The sequence below is a fragment of the Equus przewalskii genome, chromosome 17, assembly GCF_037783145.1.
Source record: "Equus przewalskii isolate Varuska chromosome 17, EquPr2, whole genome shotgun sequence".
Taxonomy (NCBI): domain Eukaryota; kingdom Metazoa; phylum Chordata; class Mammalia; order Perissodactyla; family Equidae; genus Equus; species Equus przewalskii.
Window position 1 is genome coordinate 15237079 of NC_091847.1, and position 15504 is coordinate 15252582.

Sequence of the window (15504 nt, forward strand, 5' to 3'; positions counted from 1 at the left end):
AAAAATGAGGACTCTGAGACACAGAGGTGTACAGTAACTTTTCCAAGGTTGTACGGCTGATAAAGAGCAACCTGGTACCATCCTGGGCAGTTTGAACCCTGAACCCATGTTCTCCAGCTCTCAGCTCTCCTCAATCAGCACCACTATTCTTCATTCTACCTGTGTCCTGACTGGAAGATCCCTCTAAAGCTTCCCCTGGATTCAGATGGGAGTCCTTGCCAGTCTGCTGAGCTAGCGGTGTGTACAATACCTACCCACTAAAATGTAAGCTCCCTGGGGGTAGGAACGTTTTCCGCCATGTTTACTGTCTATTTCCAGCACATATTACAGGCCCTGGAGGAGAGGGCACTCAAACACTAACAAGTAAATGATGAATGAACTAATGATAATCCAGAATTACTTTCCCCTGATTTTGATCTTTTTTTTTTTTTCCTGCTTTCCTTAGAAGTACATGAGGTCCAACAAGCTGAACTTAAAGCTCAGATAACTATTCTGGTCCTTTTTTCTCTCTCTGTGCCCAGGAGGCCGTGTGCCTTCCCAGTTTGAAAAGAAAGTAAATTATCCCTAATATTTCGCCTCCATCTTACTTGGAAGCAATTTCTCTTCTCTTCTGGAACAATGCTTGTCTGCACCTCTGCTAGTAGCCATTTTACTCCCTTGTCTTGCCCATATATGCAGGTGTCATCTTTTTCTTACTACCTGATGAATTCCTTAACTGCAGTGACCATTTCTTACCTGTGCTTTAAGCGGGCAGAGCATCTAGCACAGGACCTGATACACAACAGTTACTCTAGAAATGTTTTACTGAAAAGAGAGAGGGCCAAAATGGCCTTCCTAAGAACAAGCAACTTATTCTATAGCAGAGGTTGGCAAACTTTTTTTGTAAAGAAACAGATAGTAAGCTTTTCAACTTTGCGGGCCACACTGTCTCTGTCTTAACTACTTAACTCTGCCTTTGTAGCAGGAAAGCAGCTATAGACAATTTTTACAAAACAGGCCATAGGCTAGATCAGGCCAACAGATTGTAGTAGTTTGCCAACTCCTGTTCTTTATGAAGCCCCACACTATAGTGCTCTCTTTGCATGCTTCCTACATATCAAAGGGTAGATTTGGTGGGGAGAGAGAAGGAATTTATTGATAAAACCTTCCCCATTACTGGAAAAGCTCAAGAGAATGTGGCCTCCTGAAAATAGGTCAAATGTTTCGTTTGCATATGCAAAGACCATGCCCTGATTTACTTTATATATCTTTCTTTCCCAGCATGAAATCCTTTACTAATCTTATCTTCTTCTCAATTTCCCCTTAAAGCTCTCATCCTTCCAAACGTTTAAAAGATAATAAATAAAAATTTCCTATTAAATATAATGGGCTTTCAGGGATCTCTGTGCAAAGAGGAAATGAGGGAAAAAATCTTATTAGGACCTATCTCCATCATATAGATTGATCTGCAATTCACCAATTATGAATTTGGATTTTGCTTTATCAATCAATTCCATCTCTTTTCTTACAATATCCCTTTAGGATATCAAAAATGAAATTAGTTCTCGGCAATTTCCTAAGGCAAAGGGGAAAAGCGTATAGAAAATATTTTGGCTGAAAATAAAATCATAGGCAGATGCAAAACACCATGCAACTAAGTGGTAACGTATAATATTAATAATGATCACCTATTTACTTCTAATTTAAAGGATCTATTAGTGTCCAACTAGGGAAATAGAAACTAGTACTGTGTTTAAATACAGGAAATTCAAGGCATGACATGTTTTATCCAGGTAATTTAGAAGCTGACAAACAGAAGAGGAAAGAGGCCATGTTACCACAACTCAAAGGAATCAGAATGGGCCTGCCTGGCAGAAGGTGGATCAAGGAAGAGAAGCAGCCAGTGCTGAGCTGCCCCTAAGGATTAGAGAGCAGGAGAAAGTGCCCTGGTTTCTCCTTTCCTCCAATCTCCCGCCAATGTCGCCTCTTAGTTGAGCCCAGTTGTAATGCAGCTGACAAAGGAGCCTGGGAGACAGACTGAAGGGTCAACTCCTGGTGATAAGGGGCAGAGTAGAGAAAGAGGAAAACTGAATCTAATGGCAAACATGGCTGGACCAGTACAAATGGAAAAGGTGAGAGGACAGATAAGAGGAAATACACTGACACTGACTGTAAACTCCACGAGGCTTGCGTAACCACGTGGGACCTATTTATACATGCATTCTCCCTGGTCCTGCACGTAGGAATCCCTCAGGAAGTATCTGCCTACTAAGTGAGTTAGAGAGGAATTCTGCTAGGGATTCTCACACTCTGCAGAATTAGCTTCAACTTCTCCCTTTCCCGTTTACTTGCCTTTCTTTCCTTCCTCCCTTCTTTCACTTCAACTATTGACAAATAAAAATGGCAAGCAATAGGATATATTGGAGAATATGAGGAAGCCATTTGGTATAAACCTAATTCAGGCTGACCTTGTCTTTCCAAAAGGACCTGACAGTGGCTATTGAGCATGCATCGTATATCTGCTTTAGATATTCCCTATGGCAAGAACAAAGGCCCTTGAGATAAAGGTGCAACTTCCCTCCCCCTCCTAACTTTGGCATTCCCTTAAGGATTAAGCATCTTTCCTTAGGCTAGGAACTGATTGCTGTGCTCACCTGTGACCACCCAGCTCAAGACAATAGACTTGCCTCCTGCTACGCCCTTGGAGATAGCAGACCCACTACCTGCTGTGTCCATCAAGTGCTGTGCTGACAGGGCAATCTTGTGACTATTGTGGGAGGGACATTTCAATCATATGTGAAACGTCCTGTATGGGGGTATATAACCACTCTGTACACTCACTTCCTTGGTGCCCTTTCTTCCTTTGGGAAGAAAGGCCCTGGGCCATGGTCCTCAGATTTCAGCTCAGAATAAACTCACCCAAATTGTCATTTATAGATTGGTTATGGATTATTTTCGTCGACACTATGTACAGCTGAACCTGACTTGCACTCAACTACAGATACTGGTCCTGGGGACACTGCCTCCTAGAACAGCAGGGTGATCAGTTTTCTGTCTCCATAGTTTCCTTTAATAAGTGCCGGTGGTGGGGATGGGGAAAGGACTTTGGAGGCAGAGAGAGTGCAACGTCTCATGAGTAGAGTCTGTGTGTCCACAACTCTGGCCTGTGCTCTGCTTGACTGACATTGGACAACAGAATGACACAGTAAGCTGAGCACTTACTTTCTGACCTACTCTGGGCTGCTGACTCAGGGTTCTGTTTTCCCACTACCCACAAGGGTAGTGATGCTCTCATGACCCATCTTTTTTCAGAGGGGTTCTCCAGCAGAGCTATCAGATCCCAAGCAGCACAGCTATTTCTGTTAAATTAGTGGTCCCCAAACTTTATAAATTGTGCTCTCCTAACAATGAAACATGTTTGAGCTCACACTGCCAAAATATGTACATTTAAATAACTATTGTCTCAAGACACATCATAGACCTAAGATGAGGGTCACAATTAACAACAGGGGATATAAATTCCTGATACAAATAATTCCTGTCTAATAATTTAAAATTTTGTTAACCAATTGCTTTCCAGATCTGATTGGATGACCATGGTTTTATCTCATCTTTGGGTTAAGAAGACCCCATGCTAAGAGTGGAAGTGTCAGCTTTTTCTATCTATCCTATATTATTAATGCATTATTAGTATTATCTTCAAGTAGTTGCAATATTTCAAGGCACTTGTTCATTTGGTAAGGGTCGTCTTAGTTAAAAGTAGAAAATATTCCACTCCACTTAATGGGTCCCTTGTAAACAGCAATGGGTTACAATACATGGAAAGCAAGTCAATGAATGAAGACAAGACTGTTAGCCCCTTGTTAGTGTGGAAACCCCCTCCCTACTCAAGATGCCTCTTGTACCATGATGTGCCTGCCTTTGTGATCAGCAGACCTGGTGAGGGCCATGGTGTCAATCTATATACTTGATATAAGCAAACTTTCGTTCCTTTCTTATTTCCTTAGATGAGCAAAATTATAAATAGGATTTCCAATATATTCTCACCTCTCTCCACTTTGGAGACTACTTCTTTAAGCCACAGTCCTCTCCTTGCCAGGATATCTGGCACAGGCTCAAGATGTGCCTAGAAACTCTGCTCATCTACCACCTTCATCTTTGCTCTTGGGGATTTTCTCCAAGAAGTCTGTGTGGGTTGAATAGTGGACCCAAAAAGATATAACCAAGTCCTAACACCCATTCTATCTGTGAATGTGACCTGATTGAGAAATTGGGTCTTTGCAAATGTAATTAGGTTAAGGACCTCAAGATGATATCATCCTAGATTGAGAGTGGGTCCTAAATCCAATGATGAGTGTGCTAGTAAGAGACGGAAAAGGAGAAGACCCAGAGGCCCAGAGGAGAAGGCCATGTGAAGATGAAGGTGGAGATTGAAGTGATGCATCTACAAGCCAAAGGATGCCAAGGGTTACCAATAGCTACCACAAGCTTGAAGAGAAGCATGGAACAAATTTACGCTTGGGGTCCCCAGAAGGAACTAATCCTGCCAACACCTTGATTTTGGAATCTGGCCTCTGGAACTGTCAGAGAACAAATTTCTTCAATTTTAAGGCAACAAGTTTCTGGTAATTAGTTGAAGCAGCCTTAGGAACTAATACAAGGTCCTATTGGCTCTCTTTGCAGTTTAACCTCTTCAAGGACACACCCTCCAATATAAAAACTCCACCAGACAGGCTTTATATCTCTAAACCAAATTGTAAACTGTATCTAGATTCTTTCCTACACAACTCTAAGATCAAGGGATATAGCCAGGCATCTTTTTCAGCAACCTAGAACTTTCACTGACTGTTAAGATGTTAGGATCTTTAGGAGCTAATCTGCACAAAGTTTAAAACACGACCTGTGGTGTCAGTGTGGACAACTCCATAAATCCACTTAACACGGTTGCTCTCTCCTTCCTCTCTGTGTGGAATATTCGTATGAAGCCTTGGGATTGATATAGACATTTTGCTATCATGAGAGAAGACAGCCGAAGGATAAAGCTGACACATGGACCTAAGAGAATAACATAGAAATAGAGTTGGCACCCCGATCAAACCACACCTGAAGCACACACACATTCAATCTTCTCAGTAACTGGAACATAAGAACTTTATCACTTAAGTCTGCTTATTTTGGATGTTTTATCACTTGCCGCTGAAAGTGCTCCAGCTGGTACACTCTTTTTTCTCTCTCTTGTCTCCTCTGTCTCTTTTTCTTTTTTTTCACGTATAAATTCAACAGTTATTAACTCATTGTCCAATTGTAGGCCTTTATACTTCCTGTTTTGTTAAGTGTATTATTTCTAACAAGTTTCCCAGAGTTTTCTTAGTACAAATGTAACAAATATGTTGGTGTTTTCCATTTCCTTTTTCCAAATGATAGACCTTATGGTGATCAAGGAAAGTAAAACAAGAAGACTGATATGAGTTATAAACTATTTATAGAAACGTTAAGACAGGACAAAGTTCTTATGTACACATTTGTCTACTTTTTCTCAGAAAGTTATGAAAAAAAGGGTTTAGAACATTCTCCCCCTAAAATGATGAATTTAGCCTATATTTATAGTGCACCTTGTATAAGAAGCCTATTTAAAAGGTCCTGGGAGGAAAAATTATGTCAGGTTAGTATTTAAACTGTTCCAGGCTGCTGACAAAGTCACAGTCCTCCAGCTGGGTCCATGAAGGCATCCAGCTCAACGTGCCTTTTCATTCTGCATTATGTAATTGCTATTTGACCATAACCCCTTCTATTATTATGCTCAGGCGGCCATAACAAAATACCACAGACTGGCTGCAAATTTATTTTCTCACAGCTCCAGAGAACAGAAGTCCAAGACAAAGGTGATGGCAGGGTGGGTTTCTGGTGAGGCCTCTGTCCTTTGCTTTCAGATGGCAGCCTTCTCTCTGTGTCTTTATATGACCTTTTCTCTTAGTGTACATACTCCTGATGTCTCTTCTCATAAGGACACCAGTCCTATTTGATTAGGGCCCACCCTTATGAGCTCATTTAATCTTAATTACCTTTTTAAAGACCCTGTCTCCAAACATAGCGACATTGGGGTTCAGGTCTTCAATGTATGGATTTTGCAGTGGAAAACACAATTCAGTCTATAACACCCATCTTCTTTTTTTGTCAACTACACCGCTTCATCTTGTAGGCATGTTATATGTTTGAAATCCATCATATGCTCCCACACACTTGCCTAAAAAGGGAGAAAGTTTCAAACCTATTTACAAAAGAATATTACCACTTACTGAGGGACACTCATGGTACTATGCCAAAGGTTTAGTCATAACGACCCTGCAAATAATTGAAATCAGTCAACATTCTTTTTTGAGATCGCCATTATTTGTTTGGTTTATATATTCAGGTGCAACTTGCCTTAGACAATCAAACTCCCCATCTCATACACACACATTGCCCATAGCAGAGGGGCCTTGCATCTACACAGCTCCATCGCACAGCATCCTTATCCTGCCTCTCTACTTACAGCCATGTTTTCCAAGACCTGGAATGATCATCCCAGCTCTTATCAGTCTGTTCAACTCCTCCCCTTTCTGTATAATTCACGCTAAGACATACTTCCTCCCTTAATCCTTTGTATACTAATCCAGGCCACACTGGTCCTCTCCATTTTCGATCCTCTATCACGAGTACTAATTCTGTCACCAGTACATCCATCATCAGCGCTATTACAGCTCCAGTCCTAATCTCATCTTTATCTGTTTTGCATTTATGAGCATGAATTACTTTCTTAAATATATCATTCTGAGTGTCACCTTATTTCTAATCTTCATCAAACCATAAAAGGACCAAACCGTGCCCTGGTGCCCTCATGGTCCCCAGCATTATGTGGGGATCTAACTGAAAACTTGGAACAGCTTGCAGTGTAGCCCCATTCTGGAACAGTAGCAAGCAAGGGCCCAAATCGCTTCTTTGGGATCTCCCACTTCCAGGTTCTTCCCCCTGTGGCTGGTCCCCAGACGTTATGTAACTACTCTGATTTACAGCCCAGACAGTGTGTTCAAGTCAATTTCCCCTCTTGGCATTGTAAATAATGAAGATTGAGAATTGAAAATGTTCCTATTAACCTAGCATGTAGGCAAGCAGCTCTTCTAATTTAAACATTTCTATTTTATGGAACCAGACAAATATGCTTTATTAACAATATTGTCTAGAGGACTTCAGATTCAGGTGTATTTATTGTGCTGATAAAACCAGTCACCATTTCCATTTCCCATGGACATCAAGCTAAACTTTGTGTGAACTTTAACAATGAATGAAAATTGATTAAAATCACACATGCAGAATGATTTTTTTCCCAAGGATAGCTACCAATTTTCTGAATAAACTTGACCTTTTCACTTTCATTCATTTTAATATAAAGGTAAATGGAAATTACATTCAAACAAGTATATCAATCCACTTGGGCAAGCCTAGAAACAAATTTATGTCTGTGAGAATGAAAAGTAATTTACTCTTTTTATTAAGATGTATTGTAAAATCACAGTTGTGATCTAATACCTGTTTCACAGCTCTGTGAGCTTATTTACAATTTTCTGGGTCTCTTTTTTTAATGGTTTGTTTGCTTTTCCCAGAATGAGGAGCATAGCTCTTAAGGAGAAAGAGATTTAGATATACTTTTTGGTTTATTTTTAGGAATAGTTCTTTAATGTAAAATTCCTACATCAACAAAACCATCTATCTGGGACACAGATTTCTGTGCAGCAATTTTTTTAAATGATTTCACATATATTTTAATTATTTGATCTCACCAGCAATGCAATGACATTGTTGATGAAACACTTCAGCCTCCAGAAGCTCCTCTCTCTACCAATGCACATTCCAACTTTCTTTTCCTGACACCTGGGTGCAGAGGGACTTGGTTATAGGTCAAAGACAAAATGGGCTCCAAAGTGCTCAAGGGACAAAGATAGTGGAGACTGTGGTGAGAAGAGCACAGCTATGAGAGACTCCACCTTCTTTGTGAAGTGTTTTCTAGGTGTTCCCTCTGGATTGACTTCTTCTCTTTCCATCCACACAGCTGGTTGGTCTGGGGCTGCCTCCCATTTTAGAGCTACACCCTACTCTTAGTAAGGAGGGGGAATTCAGGATGGCTTCAAGGAAATAAAGAATAAATTAGGCTGCTAACTGCCGGAAGAAGGCCTGTGGCTCACATGTGAGAAGGCCACATCAGTGTTGAACATGACAGCAGAATGAATGCAAGGCTATAGTGCCGGCTAGTAAGGAAATGGGTATTTGACATGAAGTGGCCTTGTGGACCAGGGAGAAGGAGCCGAGCATATGAGAAAACAGGGTAGGATTTGCTCATTCAAGATCAAGTCTAAATATCTTAAACTATATAATAATGCCTGTTTTACTATTATCTTAGTTGAAGCTCAGAGAAGTTAAATGGCGTGTCCAGTATCACATAATAGGATAATTATCAGCTCAGAATAGAGCACAAATCTTGATTATTCCTGTAGGGAACTTTCCAGGGTGCCTCATAGCAACCCTGGAGCAGTGATGAGACCTTCTAGAATCTAAGGTTTTCTCTTTCACCTGTAACATCCTCTGGTGCCCGTGCGCTATCTACAGGGCCATTCCCAGATGGAAATGGCCACCCACTACCAGTGGACCAGGAAGATGCTGTGAGCAGAGAGCATCCACTATGATTCTCTTCTGACACGATGAAGTGGCTTACAACAATTTTCCTTCTCCTTCCCACATCACCTTAACTTATCAAAAATCCTTCCTCATTTGAAAACTTGCTTCCTCTGTGATGGTTTTTGTGACCAAGCTCTCATAGTTAGTCTGATGCTGGACTCGTGCAATGAATTTTTACTGAATACCTATCAAGTACACAAATTGAGTCAAGTTCTTGGAACAAAAAAAAAGTAATACTTGGTTCTTACCTGCTCTCAAGTAACTTATAGTCTGGTGGGGTTGATCTACGAAGAGATCGATTCTCACATTACATCACAGTGAGGTCATGTATAATAGACTTTCAGATGAGTGAGTGGTTTCTTCATAGGGAGGGAAGCTTGAGCTCAAATCCCCCTCCCCCAAGTTCCTATATTGGTAATTGTTCATCTAATAGAAAATTAATCACTTTCTATCCAGAGCTATCTTTCTAAGCTTGTTCTGAAATGCAATTTAAATTTTTCATTGGTAGTTAACTTTTCACATTATTTTCTCAGATGACCTTAAATAGCCATTCCAACTCTGAGATTTTCTAATATTGTATTTTACCATCTTGGTAGTGCTATAAATCTCTGCAAGGCAGACACTTCTTTTCATAACAACCTCAGCTTTCCAGACACACACACGCAAACAAATCCTTGGATGTTGCCGGTGCTCCGTTTTCTTGGTCTTTGATTGAAAAGTGCCTGCATGCACTCAGGAGTCGAGCACATCTCTGTTCAAGTGTGGCTCGAACATTTGCAGATTATGCCCTTTTTGGCAAATTTAGTTATCTTCTTTCAATCTGAGTTTCCCCACATTCAAAATGAGAATAATGATTCCTAAATTGCAGGATTGTTATGAGTTAAAAAATAGTTCATAATAAAATATCTAGCACATGGAGAGCCTTAAAGCGTGATCTTTATCTGGTCTTCAAGGGCTTAATTGTAGCGAGAGAGACTTGAATTCAAATCGTGTCTCTTCTACTTACAGATAGTGTGACAGTGGGTGAATTATAAACTCCCTGTAAACCTAAACATTCTCAGTGACAAAATGGAAACAACAGTCATAGAAGCCACTTTCCGAGATTTTTGTAAAGATCAAATGAAATAATGTTTGTACAGCACTTAGCACAGTGCCTGCATATAGAAAACATTCAGTAAAGGTCAACTTTTAAGATTCATATTTGCTATCTAGATTTAGTGACATAATGTGTGAATTCCCAAGATCTTATATGAGGTTGCATTATTTATCCAAAGATCTATCCTTACCATATCATCCTATAGGTACCTAGGTCCTAACGGAGGAGAGAAGAAAAACTCTCTGAAGTTAATAATAGTAATAATAATAATAATGCGCCATCACAAAGCTGCTCATTCTCTATTGCCACTTCGCTGACAACTAAGCCTACCAATGGTCCTGTGTTCATTCAACAAGAGTTTAACAAGCCAGGACAGTTAATCTAAATATGAATAAGAAAGACACAAATCTTGTGCCTAAATTGCTCATGGTCTTGTTTGGTGATGGGGAATCCAAACAAAGAGTCCCAAAACAGTGGAATATGTATTTATCATTATGGGGCACTTATGGTACAAAAGAGATGGACCAACTCTGCTCCCAAACAGAGAGTAATAAAGAAAAGCCCCACTGGAGAGGTTGCAATTGAAGTCAGTCTCGAAGGCAGAGTTAGGGCTTACCAAGAGAAGACGTAAAGAGGAAATGACATGGTCAAAGCACCTGAAACAGGAAATGCCCAGGTGACAAAATGGAAAGGTTGGTGTTGCTTTCGCATTGGTGATGTGGATGGAGGTTGGGGAAACACTAGAAGAGAAGCAAGAACCAGTTTATATCGGAACTTTAAATTTCAAGGATTCTTGACATTTGAGGATCACAGATTTCTTTCAATTTCCAGTGAAATTATGTACCCCTTCTTCAGGAAAAGATAGATAGACATACATTTTTATAAACGGGAAAGGCAAGAAGTACAGTCTGTAGCCAGAAAAAAAAAATCGCTCAGTCTATCAGACAAGCACATGGAGTCTCTTCAGGGTGAAATAGCAAGGGGTGTGGTGACTGGTTCTCTAACATCAGCAGCTTTTTGGTTTTTGTTTCTTTTTTTTTGGAGACTTGCCCAATTTTCATTTCAACAGCTATACCTCCATGTCACATAAAAATGCTTTGAGAGAAACTGACTCAATCTTTAGGGTCTAGGGATCGGACACGTGGTTCCAGTTTAAGATAATCATCAAAATTCTACCCTTTGGCTAGTTATTGATTCAGGGGAGGGCAGGAGACACTTATTCAACTGAGTGATTTACTGAAAAGGTTTGCTAAAGGCTTCTGGGAAATAAGCATCCTTGCTTTTCTGGGAGGGCTTCCAGAAGCAAATTGCACAATTTCTCTCTTCATCTATACAGTTAAGGGCATAGTAGCCCCAGGGGTTACTGCCAGCCTTATTCTGTGATCGTGATGGGGAGCCAGGCTTTAGAATTTAGCTGGTACCATGGGAGGCAGAATAAAGAAGTGGAAAGGAAGATGGCTCTTATTGGTACTTTTGAGTCACAGAATCAATACAGCCCTGATGCCCAACTACCACTTGACCATCTTTTTATGGCAGCCACTAAGTCTCTTATGTGGTTAAACAAATCTGAATTAAATTTTGATTGATTGTATACAACAGCATCCTATACAATACATTGCAAAAAAATTAGATATATACTCTCCTATTTGTCCATACAGAGTCCTACACGGTGCTTATTTTGCATTCTTCCCCTTGTCCCTCTCTATCTTGGTCCCTCTGCTCTTCCCACACTGAATGGTCTCAGCTGTCAGTTACTTAATTCCCTTCTCTTTGATGGAGCTAGGAGAGTATTAGGGGCCCTTCAGATCCTGCATTAACTCAATTGTTTCCGTTGTTTGTCTTAATAAACAAACCTTCTCCTACTAACACTAACTTCCTCTTATGGCGCAATTCTAGGGTTTCAATGTTAACAACCTCCACCTCTTTGCTCTGCCTACCAAAGACTGCTAAGATTTCCTTCTTCATACTTATATATAAGCCAAGAGTTCCAGAGGAAGGTGGTAAATTCTCTAAGGCGTGTACGGGGTTAAAGAGGAAGAATCTTCATTCTATTGCAATAGTGTTTGCAGTTTGACCAGAGATTCCTCAAAAGGCCATGGAACTTGTAAGGATCCGTAAGTTCAGGCTAGGAATACTTAGTTTATGTGTTGGGGAGCTATGTGAGGATTTTAAGGAGAGATTTAACACAGTCATACTTGTATTTTTCAAAGCTCGCTGTGGGGCAATGTCATTAATATAGGGCCAAGTGGAAGTCTCCACCAGCTACATTTTACTTTTATGCCTGTCAATTAATTTATCATAATTTGTTCTTTGTTCTGCATAAATAGATTTGTTTATATAGGTGTATCTATCTATCTATATATAGGGAGAAAGAGAGAAAGAAAGAGAGAGAGAAATCTGTCACCAGAACAAATTATGATGAGAGAGTACATATATACAATTCTCAAAGAGTATCTTAGATTCATCACCATTTAATGATTTGTAGTTTTACATCCTTTTTATATCCTCCCACTTAAAGTAGTCTGTATACTCACAGAATCATAGAGCTATAGGTTTAAACTGGATATTAAGGTCCAACTCACCCAATCATTTAAAAAACAAAAAGCTATTTGTCTACAAAGAAGCATAATGTCTGGCAAGTAAGAGCCAGGATTATTGAACACATGGTGAGAGCATTTAAAAGTGGAAATTGACTTTCCTTACCAGGGAACTTGTATTTTAAGGTAGTATGATATATACATCATAAACGTGGTAAGATAATAATCAGTGCTATAGCAGTAGATAAAAGCAGAGTTGTAATTATAAAGACATCTGAATTATAAAATAAATGACACAGCTAAAATCCTTTTAAAAATGTAAGATGATCTGTTCTTGAGTTCTGAAAGAAAGAATGACTAATTTTCTTCTTTCTCTGTTTCGGTATTTTCCAACTTTACTATTTTACATTTTTATAATAAAATTAAATAAATATAAATAAATAAAAGACTAATTGGGTAAGAAGCTTTGTTTGAACTACAAATATACTATCATTAGAGCTATCTTTTAAGGAAAACTGCTCATATCCAGAATTTTTTACTATAAAATAAGTGGGAAAGGAACAGTAAGTTACAATATCTTTAAAAAATAACAAAGGCTTAAAGGTAAAAGATGAAAGACTGATTTTTTAAAAACAGAATTGGCTATCTGGAGGAGGAAAAGAAAGTAGAAGAACCTCAAAAGTGTGCATTAAGAGAAGGAGATAGCAGTTTAATACTTTCTAAGTTAAATACTCAAGCAGACTAAGGCTTTGTGAAACAGTAAATGAATCCTTGATAAGATGCCTAAGACCACCCTGTTAGATTGAACCCAAAAGGAATAAGAATACAATCTTGAAAGAAAAGAAATAAACCTGAAGTGTAGACTGAGGACCCATATCCAGGCTAAGGTCAGAGGCTAAGGTGAGAGGTTTGATTGAGTTTAGAACCTTCTACGTTCAGAACTTTGCACAGAGTAAAGTCTACCTCTGGTAAAAGTCTACCATATTGTTCAATTGCTTTTTCTCAGGAAAAACATCCAGCCCTGCTAGAGAAAAGTTTGATGGGCCCCTGGGCACCGTCAGAACTGGTGAAGCCAAATGGTAGCTATGAGTGTTTTATATCTGATCATTAGGCTTATGGTGATTATGCTAACATGCTTTAGAAGCAGTCACAAAGAGTCACAAAGCTACGCTCACTCTGCAGAGCAATGACTGAATATTTTAGAAGTTCATTCCATCTATCTTCATGTTAAAAAATGTCCCTCTTTTAATTCCATTTTGAAATCCAGATGTCTCCCATTGGATATGACCCTCCAGAAGAGGACATTTATTTTATAAGTATCTGAAAAAAGATAGAACATATAATACATAGTATACGAAATCAACTACATAAAGAGTGAAACAAGTCACAGTGTAATTACAAATATTTACATAATATTGGTAGTATAGAAACCAAACCTAAAATTATAGGAAGCATATTTTGGATGAGTCTAACACTGCCCCTGCTGTGAGGACTGGAAAGTGGCTTCCAGTTAACAGAGAACAAAGAGGTCTGTTTAGGTTGAACTTGCTGCGATGCTGATTCAATCCTGCTAGTCTCTCTGGAGTCTTGTCTCTGTTTAGTTAATTATTTACAATATGATCTCACCCACCTACATAATACATAAACTTACCAACTTAGATAGTTTATTTCTACTAACGAACCTTGCTGTCTTTCCCTTTTCTGGTGCATTCGATTCCCTTCCAGATCAATGTCTTCAAATCAACACTACTCAGTTCAGGAGTCACTGCTATGCACCAGAGTCCCTTCCAGGACAGTAAGGCAGTTTGGAAAGGCTGTCTCTGGTGACTTTTCTACACATCAGTTATAACCAGAGGATCTATCCATCCTAAGACAGCTCGAACATAGTTACCTGAAAGAGACATCAACCAAGGACCTAACCCATTATCTCAAGAGGTAGTTGGGGAGGATGGGGCGTGCTGTCTTCCTAGTGCTAAACCAGGTAACTTTTGCTTTGTCAACAGCTCCTATAATTAAACGTGAGCATGAATGCCACTCTCTGAGTGCCAACATTGTGGCAGACATCTTGATCTGTGCTTGGCTTTCATTATCTTACTTGATCCTTGAAACCCTTTGAACTATTAGTATGACCATGAATTTTTTTCACTGAAGAAATTGATGCTTATAAATTAATAACACACTAAAACTGACATAATCCAAACGTAAACTTGCTAGCTTCCAAAGCCCCTTCTTCCATAATCTCATGCAGCTTTTTCAAGCCAAATGGCCTTCACCTCTCCTCTCATGACTCTTCATTAACCTCTCTAACTTGGCTTATGGCACACACACACAAACACACACACACGCACTCACACACTACTTAAGTTAGCCAAGCATTATTTTTTTCAGTACCCATTATTTGATTCTTTGCCAGCCAGCCACAAAACAAACTCTTTGAATTTTTCATATTGTATCTAGTTTGCTAAATGATAAGGGACATGTAGTAATAAAGTAATGTCCCAGAGGACATTTTCACGTTTTACTTGCTGTTTCTCTTTTAAAATTTCCATCGTTAAAAGCGCCAAACAGCCATAGGCTCTGGATATAATAGCTTAGCTGCAAATAAAAGAACCATCTTTATGGATGGAAAGTGTGAAAAGGACTATTACATCAGTCTCTCAGCTGCTCTCCCACAGAACATTGTAGTATGTTCAAGCAAATGAGGGCGGCAGTTAATAAACCGGTCTTTTAAACTTGTGTAAGATTTTCCATGCCTGGATTTCAGATCATTTTAGAGGCAAGTATCGATTTATGCTTTCTTTTCTCCTAATTTTTCATATGGACGAATTTAGACACAGAGGAGATAATGAACCTGGCAGAGCATCAGGAGCAAGACACTGATGGGAAGTGGGTGCATATTGCAGGAGGCTAATTTCAGTGCTTCTTGCTTGCATTTCTCATAATGGAAGCAAAGCCATCCTGTTACGCTTGTATTTTATGGTTCGCTGAACAGCCGCAATAACAAATTTTAAATACCTATCAAATGTCATAAAATGTCATTTAATATTGTTCTTGGTTTGTAAAGGCAAAATGAAAACTGATAAAGTTCATGTATATTTTGTGCTGGTTCAATACTTTAAATACCATATGATAAGACTTTCAACAAATATATAGTTGATTGTAGTAATATGGGAATATTAAATA

General features: G+C 39.2%; 1 protein-coding gene across 1 annotated transcript in view; it reads right to left on the bottom strand.

Annotated features, from left to right (window-relative positions):
- Positions 1–15504, bottom strand: part of DPP10 (dipeptidyl peptidase like 10) — a 1232656-nt gene that overhangs the window by 971632 nt on the left and 245520 nt on the right. The gene's annotated exons all lie outside the window — the stretch shown is intronic.